Genomic DNA, 11,463 nt, shown 5'->3' on the forward strand with positions numbered 1-11,463 from the left:
CACTGTCTACACTACCTATTACCTACTCATTATTCACTTAGTAGCTGTCTTGGTTTTCAGAGCGACTGTGGTGGTATTGAAGTGCTTGTGTTCAGGTAACCTTTACTTTATTTATTAATGCCACATTCATCTAACTTTTATTACACTATATTGTTATAATTCTATTATTAGTCATTGTTATTAATCTCTTACTGTGTTTAATTTAAAAATGAAACTTTATCATAGGTATGTGCGTATAGGAAAAAAACAGTATATATAGGATTCAGTACTATCTGCAGTTTCAGGCATCCACTGGTGGTCTTGGACTGTATTCTCCAAGAATGAGAGGAAACTACTGTGCTCACATTCTTGTGATCTCATCTAGTCCCACAATTTTAAAGACAATCACCAAGCCTTCTAACAGGCATCTCAAACTTAACATGTCTAAAGCCATACTCCTGATTCCCCTACTTAAAACCTCTGCTTCCATTATTTTCTCCATCTCAATTAACGAAAACTCCAACCTTCTGGCTTCTCGGGTCAAAATCTTTGGAGTCAACATTGACTCCTTTATCTAATACCAGACATCAAATTCATCAGAAAATTCTGCTGGCTGCATTCTCCACATCTGTATTATTACCTCTGATCCAAGACACCAAACCAGGTTTATTGCAATAAACCTATCAACCAGTATCCCTACTTCCTCCCTTGCCCCCTATATCTATTCTCCAGACTTTCTTAAAGGTTTAAGATTGTGTCGCTCCTCTGCTCAAAACTCTCCAGGGGTTCTTATCTCTCTCAGAGTAAGAGCCAAGGAATTCCATGTAGAATAAACTATTCTCTATTTTCTCCTGTTTGTACCATTGTAATCACACTTATTACACTGAATACTAATGACCTTATTTTACCAGTCTTCTATTGCCTACTCCGTTCATTCCTTGAGGATATGGGTTGTGAGCACTTTTTTCTTTTTCACTTCAGTATTCCAAGCTCCTAGCACTATGCCTAGAATATAGGAGACCAATAAATAGTTACTGAATTTTAATTTTATATGACCACAGTGGGTCTTCCTAAATACCCAAATTTTCTTTAAGAAAATTCCTAGGTATACTCCCAAATAGACTGTAAGCTCCATGAGGGCAAAGATTGCATCTGCCTCTTTCACAGTTCTGTCTTCAGTACCCAGCATGCTTACTGCACAACGGGTGCCAAGTTAATGGCTATCGGATGAATGAATGAATGAATGAATGAATGAATGAGTATTAAAAGCCCCATAGCTCAGGCTGACTACCCCAACTCCCTCTAAAATGCCTCTGTCATGCCCAGAACAGCTCCCTGTACTTTTCGGAGAGGAGGCTTAGAGCCGTTAACTTCTTTCAGCAGTGCTGAGTTGGCAGAGAGAAACGGCTAGCTCATGTCCCGGGCCTAGCTGGCAGGGCTCCAAGCTCCATGGCTGGCCCTGAGTTAGGGAGAGAAAGGGAAGGGCAACTATAGATCACTGTTCCAGTGAAGTGAGCAACACTTGCTTCCGCAAAGAAAATATCTTTTTTATTCACCTTCACCTCAACTCAGAAGAGCTCCCCACCAGCCAGCTTTGTCCCCAGACTCTTTCTCCTCAATTTCAGGAAGCCAGGAGCCAGAGCCTACTCCCTCTTTTCTGGTGTGTGGTCTGAGTTTCAATTCTGTCTGGCAGACAGCATGGAGGACTCCAGGTCAGCAGGGTCATCAGAATGCTAAGAAGAAATCTGATTGATGAGCAAGTGTCAGAAGGAATGAATGGGAGCCTTAATTAATGACTTGTGCCCTGTTTCAAAGAAAGGTTCCCTTACACTCAGTTCTCTCTTTTCTCTGAAAAAAAATTGGGATGGGGTGAGGAACTGAGAAAGAAAAGGAGGGAAAAACACCCCTTATAATCCAAAGTTTTCTAAACAGCATAAAGGAGACTTCAAAGACAGACATGGCCAGTTTTTTATGTGCGAGACTGGTTCAGTGATTCGCTCCTCTCTTTGTTCCACGGACAGCTAGGCTTCATTCCAAAGCTAAAAAATAAAAGGCCACATTGTTCTGAGGGGAGCTAGCTTTTACAAGAAATTTCCTCCTCACTACTGGGGCAAATTAACTACCTCAGCCCTGGGTACTCCAGGAGCATTTCTTCCAGAGCTGGCTCAGCAGGGCAGCCTCCCACTCCTGCTCTCTCACTCCAGAAGAGACGTGTAATCCACCTAGCTCACCCAACAGAGCTGGAAAACTGACAGGTGTGGTGAAAGATCACAAGTCGGCATGATAAGTGCGATAACAGGTCTGATCAGGAGGGTTCATGCGCAAAAGAGGCAGTATTAGGTAACAGAAGAATTCCTAGAACAGGAGGTGTCTAAACTGAGGTTTACACACAGTAATTTCAGTTTGTAACTCAGCATTCAGTATCTGCCATGTGCCTGGTTATGGAGATGGATGATGCAACAGAATGTAAAGGAGAAAGGTTCAAATCACAGCTCAGCAAGTCATGTAAACGCTCTGTTCTTAGAATCTGCTCCTCTAAAGTGGATTTTATAAATCTATTTCCAGGGATGTCTGAGGAAGTGATAAAATGAGATAACATAGGTAAAATTCTTATACAGTATTTGGCACATAGACGTTAATAAATGATAGTTCAGAAAAGTGGTTGGGAGTTAGTCTCTTCCTGGAGGACCTTCCAGCCTAGTGAGGACAACAAACATGAAAAACAAGTAACTACATTGTGTCTTAGTCAGTTCTAGTTGCTAAAATAAAGTATCATAGACTGGGTATCTTATAAACAACAGAAATTTATTTCTCACAGTTCTGGAGGCTGAAAGTCCAAGATCAGGGTCAGATTCTGGTGAGGCCCTCTTCTGGGTTGCACACTGCTGCCTTTTCTCTGTGTCCTCATTCCTGAGGACTCCACATTCATGACCTAATTGTTTCCCAAAAGCCCCATCTCCTAATATTATCACATTGGGGCAGAAGATTTCAACATATAAATTGGGAGATAAGATACAAAATATTGGGTCAAAAATGTAAGTATAAAGCATAGTATACAAAGTATAGTAATGCTCAAGGGGAAATTTCAGCATGGGTTTAAGAAAGAGGCTAAATTGAGGCTAAATTGAGGCTAAATTTATTCTGTTAAATATTGAGTAACAATTCACCAAGTAAAGGAGGCTAGAAAGATGACGGGAGAAGAGAGCCCAATGAAACCACATCAAGCTGCTACTGTGGGCGGTATGAGTAGATTCAGTAACAGATGAGAGAGACATCAGGATGACAAAATCAAACCAGCTGGCAATGGATTGGACATGGGATTGAGGGCAGAGGAAGAAGTCAGAGGTGAATGAGAGTGGAGTTGGTGGTGGGAAGATGATGATGCTACAAATTAATCTCACAAGGAACAAGGCAGAGTTGCTCATTCAGGGCAAAAGTAAAAGACTACATTGAGTGAACCCACAAATCCAAACCAATAGAGTAATTCAGAAGCTCACATGCTTCTGGAAGTGATGAGCTGGAGGGAGAACACTTGGGAGAACTTTGGCCTACCAGCCTCAAATTATAGTAATTCTGCAATTCCATCATTTTTATGAATTACTGTTGAAATTCTCATCAGATATTCCTCTATTTAACCCTGTCAAACAGGTGAGCACACTTGCTGTCAGTTTAAAGATGAGAAAACTGGAACAATGAATAGCCTTTTACTGAAAAATTATAGGTTTATTAATTAACTTAATTACATAACTGATTGTGTTTGAGTTAAAATCCAGGTATTCAGTTTGCTGAATTTCGTGGAAACGCCTGAAACTGGTAAGTCAAATTGTTTTCCAATGACAAATCAAGTCTATATAAAATTAATATACATAAAAAACTTTTTACAGATAGTTTTTTTTATCTTTATACATATTTTTACTAGGAATCACATCCACATGGTAAAAAAAAAAAAAAATCTAAAGGTATAAAAGGTTACAATGGAAAGCATATCTACCTGACCCCCAGCCACCTCCATTTACCCTCTCTAGAAGTCACTACCAGTTTCTCGTGTATCTTTAAAAAAAATAAATTCTCTTATAAAACATATTCTATGCTAATAAAGCCTTGTTTATATAAGTCATAAATGATCTTATACTAAATGAACAGCTCTGCACCTGTTTTTTTTTCCACTTAGCAATTTATCTTGGACATTGTTTCAGATCAACAGATATAGAGTTGTTCTTTTTTACCATTTTGCCATTACAAAAAAAAAAATGCTTTATTAAATATCTTGGTAGATAGATCACTTTACAGGTTGTAGATTAAAGTCCAAGAAGTGGGATTTTATGGAAAGAAGATATGCACATTTTTACTTTTTATAATTATTGCCAAATTATTGCCATTTTTACTTTTTATAATTATTGCTCTCTGGTTAACATTCCTATTAACAATTCATAAAAGTGTTTAATATCCCTCACCCTCACCAATGCAATATGCTATCAAACATTCCCATCTTTGCCAATCTGGTAGGTAAAAATAGTCTTTATGAGTAAGGTTGATCCTTTTCTCCTCTACTTAATATGAATTTATAATTCCTTATCTATAAATTGTATTTTTCCTGACTGTTAATTTTAGTCAATCATAGGTAATTTATATACACATATTGTGTGCCAAGCACTGTTATAAAAGTATGTTACATAAAGTAACTCTTTTCGCCCTCATAATAAGATTCCCCATTTTCGTAAATGAGAAAACAGAAGCTCAGAGAGGTTTAGTAATTACCCAATGTAACACAACCACAAAGTAGCAGTTTGTTTTTGAACACAGGCAGTCTGGTTCCAGACCTGAGTGTTAGCTCACCGTTATGCAATACAGCTTCTTAGTATTGTACCCCTCTTCTTTACTTCATGTCTTCATGAACTATGTGGCACTGTTGAAAGAGGCACAAATGAATATTTAATCCAGTAGGGAGACCAAAAGAGTAAGAATAGGGCTACTCAGAACAAATAAAGGTCCTACCTTTTGTGCTCCATCAAAAAAAAAGGAGAGAAATTGGTAAATTGGCTTAGAGGAAAACAGCCTGTTGCCATCTCACAGCCAGTGAGTCCCTAGGCCCTGGGTAATTTGCATGTGCTTTGCAGTTCCTTGGAGAATTCTGATAAAAGGGGCTTCATTTATCTAGATATTTCAACAGGGGTCTGGAGGCAACTGGATCCTCTGTGTTTTGAAGAATGTGCTCCTATAAACTGCTCTTACTCCGGCCTTTCCCCCTCCCCCACTCTCCCCAACCTATCACCAATGCATAATTTTTTTAAAAAAGATTCAGAGCTTTTATTTCCATAGGATGTAGAATCTGAAGAAATAACTTGAATTCCATTCAAGAACTACCTTCCACTTGCCCATCAAGATGGGGAAATCAAGGCCCCAAAATAAAATATAGATGCGATAGGCAGAATTCTAAGATATTCCCCCAAGATTCCTGTTGCCTGGTATATATGCTCTGTATAACCACTTACTCTTGAGTCTGGGTAGGCTCTGTGAATTTAAGGGTATATTCACTCCTTGGATTAGCTTACAGTATTTGACAAAAGTAATGAGATAGGCACTTCTATAATTATGTTATGATATCTGAGACTCTGTTATAGCAGAGTAATAGGAGTGATTTGGATGACCTTGAAGATGTAAACTATCATGTTATAAGAGGACCTATTGCTGAGGGGTGGGAGCCCGAAGCAAAGAGAGGATCAGTTTTTGCCAATGGCTTGCAAGGGAATGGAGACTTCGATATTAAAACTATATAAAAACCATTTAGTGAGCTTGGAAGAGGACCTTCAAAAACGAGATAAAATCGCAGCCTTAGCCAACATCTTGATCTCAGACTGGTTCGAGACCCTTAGCAGAAGACCCAACTAACACATACTCAGACTCTTTACCCACAGACACTGTGAGGTAATAATAGTTATTGTTTTATGCCACTAAGTTTGTGGTAATTTGTTATTCACCAAAAGAATATGAATATAAGGGATATTGATTTGAGTATGTACATGTATACATTCTTAAGCAAATAAAGTATTATATTAGAAGTGCTATGAAAGATGCAATCTTATGAAAAAAAATCTTAGTTTATCAGTTTGCTTATTACTCATATTTGACATTTCTCTTTTGCTTTTTTAACTCAACTTTACCACAGCAATTAACAAAAACTACCTGGAATAGACACATTAACAAACTAGCTATCTATAACTTATGAGGTGGACAAGTATGAAAGCTTTATATAACAGGCAGGATTAATAATAAGTTGTTATAATTTTATTCAATTAAAACATCTCTCTTGGTGAGTTTGAATATCAACTTATTTCTGGTCTATTTGATAATAGCCATCCTAACAGGTGAGAGGTGACGATATCTCATTGTGGTTTGGATTTGCATTTCCCTGATGATTAAAGATGTTGAGCATCTTTTCATGTACCTGTTGCTCATCTGTATGCCTTCTTTAGAAAAATGCCATTGTGATCTTCTGCCCATTTTTAATCAAATTCTTTTTTGTATCGAAATGTATGAGTTCTGTATATATTTTTGATATTATCTCCTTATCAGATATATGATTTGCAATTATTTTCTCCAATTCAGTAGGTTACCTTTTTCTTTATTTTTTTAATGGTTTCCTTTTTTTAGATGTAGAACTACTTGTTTATTTTGGCTTTTGTTGCTTTTGCTTTTGGTGTCAGATTCAAAAAATTACAATCAAGACCTATTTCAACGAGCTTACCACTTATGTTTTCTTCTAGGAGTTTTATGGTTTCAGGTCGATTTCTGTATGACATAAAATAATGATTTAGTTTCATTCTTCTGCACATGGATCTTCAATTTTCTGAACATAATTTATTGAAGAGACTGCCCTTTCTTTATTGTATATTCTTGGCTACTTTGTCATAAATTAGTTGACCATAAATAAGAGAGTCTCTTATTTCTAATTTGAATTTGTCCTTATAATCTAAATACTATTCTCTAATTTCATTGTTAAGGAAACTGAGGCCCAGAGAGATGAAAGAACTTGTCACACAGTTGGCGAATGCCAAAGCTTAGACTTGAATTCAGGTCTCCTGACACCCAGGTCTATGGTCACTTCCAAGATCCCTCTGAAGACAATAAAGCTCCTACACTTGCATCTGAAGAAGCACGATCTTATCTGTAGTTCACTGCCTGGATGCTGTGCATGTTAAGGAGGCAATGTCCCTTGGCAGCATCTGTGTGGCTGGAGTCAACACAACTCATCTCAGTTTGAGCCAGACACAAAAACTACCAAGAATCCTTTCAGGATCCTCACTCCCTGCTGCAAAGAGAAAGAGAGTAAGGAGGTATGTAATACCCAGCCACAGTGCTTGGGGAAGTACCTCTGCCTCCCTTTCTAACCTGTCTTGGCACGGACAGATGGTATAAGTTCTGTACACCCCATCTGCTTCTAGGCCAATGACAAGCTCTACGAAGACAGTGCAGAGGAAGCCAAGCTTGTAGGAGTTAGAGGAGAAAATCATGGGGCTGGGCCCAATGTGGTACCATCTCTAAGAGCCTGTATTATATTGCTCTAGGTACTAACAGCAACTACATTTCTATAGCACTTAAAAGTTTCCACTATGGGAGGTGAACACACAGTGTAAAGATATATATGCCTTACTGTGAAATTGTACAGCTGAACTTACTGGATTTCGTTAACCAATGTCACCATTAAAAAAAAAAAAAAAGGATGTGGTTCCATAGTGTAGTGGTTAGCACGTCTGCTTTACACGCAGAAGATCCTGGGTTCACGCCCCAGTAGAGCCATGGTCCATGGTCTACGGCCATGCTACCCTGAACAAGCCTGATGTTTGATCTCAGAAGCTAAGTAGGGTCAGGCCTGGTTAGTACTTGGATGGGAGACCACCTAGGAAGACCAGGTGCTGTAGGCATAAATAATAGTAAAACAATAATAAAATAATAATAAAATAAAATCCCATTAAAAAAAAAAGAAAAAAGTTTCCAAAGTACTGTAAACCCATTTTTATCATCACAATAACTCTCAGAATTAAAAAAGGAAGGTTTTTATACATACCCATCACCTTCCCCTTCCACACACATATACACACACCCCCCACTTCATCCTTCAGTCAAAATGCACAAATATCTTTCCTCCAGAGTCCTTGCCCTTTTTTTTTTTTTTAGTTTAAAAAATCTGCAGGATTTCCAAGAGGTCAAGCAAGATGGTGACATAGGGTACTCCTGAACTCCTCTCCCACCACAGACACATTGAATATACAGCTACACATGCAGAAATTCCCTGTGAAAGAAATCCAGGAACTAGCTGAGCAACTCTTACACATTAAGCAAATGAGAAAATACCCAAATCAAAATGGACAGGAAAGGCTGAGACACACTCTCACTATAAATAAACTTCAACCCCAGCACAGTGCCATGCATTCAAGGGGGAACTCCCACCTCTCAGCTTCTCCTTGAGCTGCAAAGGGTTTGGAACCCACATTTAGCGTTCTAACTTTTAGGACTCCCACCTGAGGGATGGGCCCCAAAACATCTAGCTCTAAAAACCAATGGCATTTACATTCACAAGTCTCACAGAACTATAGCAAAAAAAGAAGCAGTTCTTAAAGGGTGTGTAAGCACTCACTGCAGCTATACCCACCCAGGTCTCAATACAGAGGGAGCAGAAAAACTAAGCCCATTTCCCAGTCTCTTGCTGAAAAGAGTCTGTCTGATTACTTTGAAAGCCGTCACCTGAGAGTCAGAGTTCTAATTTAGGACATCCCTAGGGGCTGGCTATAATCCTCCCCAGAGACAAAAAAAGCCAGTAGACACCTCCTCAGCCTTTTCCCTTTAGCCTGCTCTAAGTCGCCAACATCCCCCTGGAAGGTGCTTATACACATGTCTGCACCCCAATTTTTGCAGCCACCATTCAAGAGACAGGTCCCCAGATTGCATAGCTTGGATAGCCACAGAGACTGCCATTCATGAGTCCCACAGGGCTGTAGCAAATAAAGAAATAGTTTTTAACTAGCTATTCCCCTGAGGCTAAGCACAGAGGGAGCAGGCAAAAATGACCATCTCTTAGTCTTTACCTGAAAGGGGTCCATCTGCATACTTTCAAAGATGCTACCTATCACCGACATTAAAAAACTAAAGGAATGCATCACTACCACACCAGTATTACCACAAATGAGGAGGAGGAGGAGGAGGGAGGATCGAAGTATGAATAATAAAATGGTGATAACTACATACCTATTACTTTAAATGTAAATGTATTAAATGCTCCAAACAAAAGACGTAGTGTGGCTGAATGGATAAGAAAACAAGGCACAAATGCCAATCGATAGATGATTGGATAAATAAGATGTGGTACATACACGTGATTCTTCCCTGGGACCAAGGAATCCAACAGACTCCTCTCTTACCTTCTCCCTCTAGTCAGCTCTAAGTTGCCAGAAGAAGCATATACACACATCTAGTGCCTCAGCTTTTGCTACAACTGACCAAGGGATGAGCTACCTGATTACATGGCTCTGACAGCCAATGGAGCTTGCATTCACAAGTCGCATGGGGCTGTAGTAAACAAAGAAGCAGTTCTTAATAGGTGCAGGAGCACACTCCCACAACTATACATTCAGGCCAAGAGAAAGCAGGCAAAAATGCCCATCTACCAGTTTCTTCCTGGAAGGGGCTTAAATATATACTTTCCCAGCTTCTGCCTGAGGGTCTGACGTTCAATGAACCTGTACCTAGGTGCTGAATGCAATCTGCCCTTTGAGACACTGACAGGTCTTGGCACACCTATTACTAGGTAGCCACTAAGAATGAAGAAGGTAACTTGGACAATCACAAAGGTTTGAGAGACAACCAAAAACTTGGGGCCAGGCTTAACAATAAGATTTATCTCCTACACAAAATTATTTCATCAAGACTGGGAGATGTGGCTGTTTTATCTAATGGACAAAAACTAATACACGGTGTCAACGAAAGAAATGAAGAAACATAAGACTATGTTCCAAACAAAAGAATAAAATCAAACTCTAGAAACAGTCCTTAATGAAGTGGAGATAAGCGATTAATCTGATAAAGAATTCAAAATAATGGTCATAAAAATGATCACCAAGGTCAGAAAAACAATGCATGAAAAAAGTAAGAATTCAAAAAAAGAGATGGAAAATATAAGAAAGTACTAAACAGAAATCACAGTGCTGATGTATATAATAACTAAACTGAAAAATTCAATGGAGCAGTTCAACATCAGGCTAGATCAAGCAGAAGAAAGGATCAGCAAATTTAAATACAGAGCAGTAAAATTCATCCTATCAGAGGAGCAAAAAGAGAATGAAAATGGTGAAGCTAGCTTAAAGGACTTAGGGGACACCATCAAACAGACCATTATATGCATTGTAGAGGTTCCAGAAGGAATAGAAAGGGACAGAGAACCTATTCAAAGAAATAATGGGGAAAGAAACAGACATTCAAATTCAGGAAACCCAGAGAGTACCAAATAAAATGAATCAAAAGAGACCCACGCTGAGCCGCATTATAAATAAATTGTCAAAAGTTAAAAACAAGAAGAGAATCTTAAAAGCAGAAAGAGAAAGCAACTTGTTACATACTAGGGAACCCCCACTCTCCCCAAGACTATCACTGGATTTTTTCAGCAAAGCCTGTAGGCCAGAAGGTAGTGACACAATATATTCAAAGTACTGAGAGAAATAAACCTGTCAAATAGGAAACTCTCCTTGGAAATGTGGTCCTTCAGAATTAAATGAGAAAAAGTTTTCCAGAAAATCAAAAGCTATAGGAGTTCATCACTAGTAGATCAGACTTACAATAAATGCTAAAGGAAATTCTTCAGGCTGAAATAAAAGAACGCTAACTGGTATAAGAAAAACATATAAAAGTATAAAGCTCACTAATAAAAGCAAATATGTAGTTAAATTCAGAATACTCATGTAACGGTGGTGGGTAAATCACAACTCTAGTATGAAGATTAAAACACAAAAGTATTTTAAAAACTTTAACTACAAGAGTTTATTAATGGATACACAATGTAAAAAATGTAAATTGTGACATCAAAAACATAAAATGTGAGAGGGGACATAAAAATATAGAGCTTTTATATGTATTTGAATTTAAGTTATTATCAGCCTAAAATAGACTGTTTTAGATATATAATGTTTCATGTAAGACTTTTGAGAACCACAAAGCAAAAACCTATAATAACTACACAAATGATAAAGAAGGGGGAAAAATACAAAGCACAGTACTACAGAAAATTATCAGACCACAAACGAAGAGTAAAAAAGGAATAAAGGAACTATAAAACATCCAGAAAACAATTAGCAAGATAGCAATAGTAAGTCCATACCTATCAATAATAACTTTAAATGTAAAGGGACTAAATTCTGCAAACAAAAGACACAGATTGGCTTTATGGCTAAAAATAAACAAACAAACAAAGGTTCAACTATATACTGCCTACAAGAG

General features: G+C 38.2%; 1 pseudogene; it reads left to right on the forward strand.

The window, feature by feature from the left end:
- Positions 1 to 7,785: 7,785 nt before the first annotated feature.
- LOC112474821 lies at positions 7,786 to 7,901 on the forward strand (annotated as a pseudogene).
- Positions 7,902 to 11,463: the final 3,562 nt, after the last annotated feature.

The sequence above is a fragment of the Pteropus alecto genome, unplaced genomic scaffold (assembly GCF_000325575.1).
Source record: "Pteropus alecto unplaced genomic scaffold, ASM32557v1 scaffold7, whole genome shotgun sequence".
Taxonomy (NCBI): domain Eukaryota; kingdom Metazoa; phylum Chordata; class Mammalia; order Chiroptera; family Pteropodidae; genus Pteropus; species Pteropus alecto.